At 48.5% G+C, this 5,545-nt stretch overlaps 1 protein-coding gene across 1 annotated transcript in view; it reads right to left on the reverse strand.

The window, feature by feature from the left end:
* LOC110403445 (cystathionine beta-synthase-like) overlaps positions 1 to 5,470 on the reverse strand; it is a 28,049-nt gene extending 22,579 nt beyond the window's left edge. Inside the window, exons 1-2 of the mRNA XM_021406649.1 lie at positions 5,289 to 5,470; positions 904 to 962 (exon numbers count right to left, since the gene is read on the reverse strand). The gene's annotated coding sequence lies outside the window, so the exon portion shown is untranslated. The remainder of the gene's footprint in view (positions 1 to 903; positions 963 to 5,288) is intronic.

Genomic DNA, 5,545 nt, shown 5'->3' on the forward strand with positions numbered 1-5,545 from the left:
GTTCACCAGAACTCTTACATATACCCCTAACTCCTATCTGAAGCTTCTGCAATTATTTGACCAGCTGTTAATTGTGTCCTGTTGTAGGTGTCTTTAATAGCCCCCTGAGGTTCTTCAGAATGCAAGACATCCAATTAGAGAAGCCAGGACAGAATGTAGAAGAGATAATGGAAATATCCACTGGAACTGGAAACAATCCAAGAGGCAGGGCATGGTAACATTCAGCTGCTGCCACTTACTGTAATAATATGACAAAGATCATAGGCTAATATTTATAGAGTACTTTGCAGATAAAAGATTGTGTTTATTAAGTTATCAGGCTGCACTGATAACTTCAACAAGATGAATACTGAGACACTTCAAAGCAGTCTGAGGGAGAATGGGAGGTCGGCAGCGCAGAGAGAATCCATGAGAATTTTATCTGGTCAAAGGAAACTGCAAATTTCTTGCTTTATTTTATAGAAATAGTATTGCTCTCACTGAGCAAGGCAAATGCAGCATCAGTTCAACAGAATCACAGAGGGACCTAGACTGGAAGGGACCTCGGGAGGTTCTCAGCTCAGTCTCCTGCTCAGATAGGTTCAGCGTTAGGTCCTTTTGGGTCTTGTAGACCTCCAAGGTGGAGACTGCACAGGCTCTGCAGACAGCCTGCTCCATCACCCAACCGACCATGTAGCATAAAGGCAGAACCTCCCTACCTTTCAGTCTTACTCAGAGCTCGCTGAAAGCACAGACACTCCCTGGATCAGAGTTAATCTTTGATCTGGCTCAGAAGCAGAGGCCACCAGAATCCTCCTTTCAAGCCTTTCTGTGGTAACATGCTACCTGGCTAGTAATGTATGGCTCCCATGCATGTCACCATTATAAAAGAAGAGCATTCAGTAAGAGATAAACCATACTCACCACCTCCAGATATTGTCCGAGTGCTCTCGCTGTGCTCCAACTCCGAGCTTATATGTGCCCTGTGATAGTGAACACCAATGAGCGGCGGCAGAGCGCTCTGTAGAGATGATGCTGATTGGGTCCCACCCCATGCCTAATTATGCCCAGCATCTGATTACTCTCTGTTCATAAATGATTGGGACATAAAAAAGATAAACAATTTATTGTATTTTAATTCATACTTATCTTCAGAAGCGATTGCAGCTCAACCCCCAGCAATGTTGTGGTCAGTTCAGAATGTGGTTTCTGATCTCTTTTCGTGTCTCAGTCTGCTGCTTCAATTCAGCTCTAGTCTGCATCAGCATGTACCTTGCTGAATTGGGCATTAACAATGACAGAAATGTCATGCCACTAACCCAGGAACCCGGATTAGTCCTCACACAGCCCAACACCTCTCTGTTCCTCACTAGTTTTTACTTTTATTTAGGATTTTTTTTAGGATTTACTAATAAGTCATCTGAGAGTAGTAAATGTCTTCTGCTCTACACTGATTCCCAAACGCTGTCTGGGGCCATCGTGAGATTATCTGGGTGTAGATCTCCTAGAAGAGGGACAATCTCTCTCTTAGAGGGGATTAGGTCCCCCCTTTCCCTTCTGCTTCTCACCACTGTGCCCTGCTCCCCATAACACAGTGGTGGAGGAAGCTACACTGCTACAGTCGAGCCAGAGTAACGCCTATAGGAACGCTTATTCTGGAAACTTTTCCAAGACCTGATTATTTTAGTTATTAGCACAGGAATGGCATTACCTTTGGTCTTTTTGCAATAATTGAAATCTCTGGAAAACATTGCCAGAGGTAATCCATTGTAGAAGAATCTTGTGGGCTATCTGATGTGACGCAGATCGTGTAGATCTCTCATAAAGAAGCTGCAAATAGGCCTAACCCCGGTAAGAGGTGTTTTCTGGGCACCGCAGTTACAGAGTAACCCAAGCACCCCTCCCTTGCCACCCCCTGAAGCAGCATGTGCTTCTAGCCATGTTAAAAAATAAGGTTAGTCAGTGACTGAACTGAAAGAAATGGAGATCTTTTCAGCCTAAAATGAAGTGGATATTTGCATGGGTGTTTTTTACATTTTCTTTTTTTTCTTTCTTCTTTTTTGTTAAGGTAAAACCTATTTGCTAAATCTGATGAAAGCTCTTAATTTCACCACCATCATTCCCAGAAGGACTCTTTGGATAGAGTCTGATTTTTAAAAGTAACATGCCTTGAGCACGGCAGGCTCTTTGACATGGGTTTTGTGCTTTGCCTGTGCCTGAGCTGAGAACAGAGGAAGAAGTCGTTCATAGGAAGCTGGCCGGGGACTGCACTGCTATCCCCCTCATGTTACTGCTGGGAACTCGACAGTGTACACAGAATAAAAATGTACTGAACTAAAAAAATACACAAGGGCAGAACACAAACCTGAAGCTGTGCCACAGCAGACTCACACCACCCTGTATTTTATCTGAGCAGTTACACTGCAGCTTTGGCCTCACAGGATCATGCTGATGAACTCATGTTGTCCCCAGCCCAGGAAACAGTGACCAGTGAGAACCAGCCAGCCATAAAAAGAGAGCGAGGCAAAGGGAGCGGGGTAGTCTCAGGTCTTCCTGGAGCCTTCTCTTCTCCAGGCTGAACAGCCCCAGCTCTCTCAGCCTGACCTCACAGGTCCCTAGGGTCATTTTTGTGGCCCTTCTCTGGATGCACTCCAACAGGTCCACATCTCTCCTGTACTGAGGACCCCCCATCTAGTCATGGTACTACAGGTGAGGTCTTACAGCACAGAGCAGAGGGACAGGATCACCTCCCTTGACCTGCTGGCCACGCTAATCATAGAATCCATTTAGAATCATAGACCCTAAAGTACCTGTCACGTTATACCATGCATGGACTACTGAGGTGGTCTGCACAGACAAGCACACAGGTCAGTTGGTTATACAGATCCAGCTAGTTGCCACTAACAGAGGAGGCTGCTTTCCAAAGCCTGAGAGTGGGCCTGCACGTGAAAGAACATGCATTTGTTGGAAGAAGCTGTGACATATTGTTAGCAACTGAGAGAACAGTGCACCCTGCAGCCTATACAGCACTTTTGTGTAGGTTTGCACATTTAATTTTCTTAAGAATAACACAGGAGTGCACAGGCCACAAGTGACTTTCCCTCACAGAGGGGAGAACAGGCTCTTCTTCTTGTGACCATGCTGCTGCTCAGATCCCTTGCTGTCCTCCAGCAATAGCACTGAGCAACCCATCCTGCTTGGCATGGAGTAAAGCACCAGCTGGGCTTAACCAGGTGTTCTCCCACATTCCCTGCTGGCTCTGAGGGAAGCATAGGCCAGCCCTGAGGGCATGAGCCTGTTTGAGCTGGCCTCGGGCCCAGCAGCCAGCCCACAGCCTCTGGGCAGGCACTCAGGCCTGGCACAAAGATGGCTGAATCCCAGGTTCAGGCTCTGGGCAACCTGATCTAGCTGTGCATGTCCCTGTTCATTGCAGGGGAGTTGGACTAGATGGCCTTTAAAGGTCCCTTCCAGCTCTTAAGGATTCTATGATTCTAAGATTCAGGTTGTCCCTGAAGTGGGATTCAGCCACCTGCACCCTCAAGTCAAGTCGTCTTCACTCTTATCCTGACCCCATCTTGCCACTTCCTCATGGCCAGGCTAGGGCCATGTCACAGTGCGCGCTATCTTCCCCTCCATGTCACCTCTCCCCACCCTCCTACTCCCTCCCCAGCCTCTGAGGGCACAACCTGGGGCAGGCAGATGGGGATGGCAGTGGCAGGGGACACAGCCAGAGCCCAAAGCCTTCCTATGCCTGCAGCTTCAGCCTGTAACTGAGGGCCAGGGCAGCTCCTGTTCACCTGAAGGAAAACCCACCTGCCACTCCCATAGAAATGTTGCCCTAGAGGTAGGCAGCCAGGCTCTGCTGGTTATCACTTTGTTTCTCTGGGGAAGGCTAAAGCCTGGAAATCCTCCCAAGGCCCTTTTACAGCCACCTCCCCCTCCAATGGCACGCTTCTGGTAAACACAACGTCCTTAAGGAATATTCCATGAGCAAAGCTCAGATGGATTTGGTTTTACTTTGCACTGGCAAAAGGTAGTGTCACCTCCATTAGCCTCACGTGTGTTTTCTTTCTTTTTTTTTTTCCTTTCCCAAAGGGAATTTATTGCTTTCATAAGGCAGCCTTCCGGACTGAAGTCCTCTGGTTATCTCCAGAGCCTGAACAGAAGATTGTACCCAGTAATTTTCCCTGTGTCAGTGATCCACGAGGAAGGGCAGCTCCAAGGCTGGGGATAGCGCAGTCCTGGCAGGGCCTCAACCATCAGGAAAAGTGTTCAGACCGGGGGCGCACACAGTCATTGCCTGCAACAACCAAACCCTGGGGCTACTATCAACAGGGCAACCTCTGGGCATGCCATGGACGTGGGAAGCATCACACTGCAGTTTTGGCAGTTTCTCTCTATAGCTGCACTGGCTAAAACATCTGAACACTTCACGTTTGTCAGTGCTCAGCTCCCCACTTGGGACCGCAGCCAGAGTGACAGCATGGCAAGAATGCCTTTCGCCTACTCCCAAAGTGGAACTTGATCCCACAGGCTGCCAGCTGCTCTCCGTGTCCCGTTAGCCTTTGGCCTTTCTGCTGGAACCATGCGCCATGCTTTGCAAGGGTGAGCCTGGGAGCAGTGCTGGCCTTTTGCCTATCACAACCACTTTTGCTTCTCAGTAGACTGCCAAAAGGTGAAGGTAAGGTAGTAGACTACGAAAAGTTGAAGGTTAGGCAATGAACCACAAGTGCTGTGGACAAGGACAGCATTTTGGTTAATCTATACAAAAGGGATGTGTATGGAACTTTTCATGCACCGTTCACCAGCTGGGTTGCTCCCCTCATGGAGAGATAGTAAGCTGGAGATAAAGCACGTTCTGCACCAGAGGAGGCAGATTGATGGTGCTCCTACTGGAAAACTCATGAGCTGCAAGGTCATGCTGCATGGCCCCAACACCTGAGGCAGGCTGAGGAGGCCCACCCTGCACCTCTCCATCCCGCAGCTGATGGAATAAGGTGCCAGTGAGAGCGGCTGGCATGGTTCAAATCTGTTTTGTAGAAGTCTGAGCATGGGCTGATGCCGTAAAGCAACAGGGACTGCAAACCAAGGGATGAGAGGTTTACATCCTTGCCTGACAGATATAAAATGCCTTCACTCTTGCTTACCTTGAGCAACCGGCCAAGAGGGGACAGAGCTGAGCAGCAGCACGTACTCATTGCTTTGAAACACAGCCAGTCCCAATGGTTCCTGCCAGCAGCTCCTTATCCACAGCACAATTCCCCTGCTTGGCACTTACATCCATACCTCTCTTACCTTGGGAAACTCACCTTAAGTCCCTTCTCCTTGCCTCCTCACAGAATGGCAGGCTGGCCCCTACCCTTTGTACTCATTCGCAAACACCTATCCCACTGACCATGCTGGCAGTTTTTGTGGTAGGAATTTCAGTCACATTTCAGCTCTAGCTCTACCTATTTCCTTCCCTATCCTGTAATAGAGCCAGCCCTGAGAAATTTCCTCACAGCCTACAGTCTAACATACTTCCCGCTTGAACTGCCATTAATAAACAAACCAGACAGAGCCATTA

This window comes from Numida meleagris, chromosome 1, assembly GCF_002078875.1.
Source record: "Numida meleagris isolate 19003 breed g44 Domestic line chromosome 1, NumMel1.0, whole genome shotgun sequence".
Taxonomy (NCBI): Eukaryota; Metazoa; Chordata; class Aves; order Galliformes; family Numididae; genus Numida; species Numida meleagris.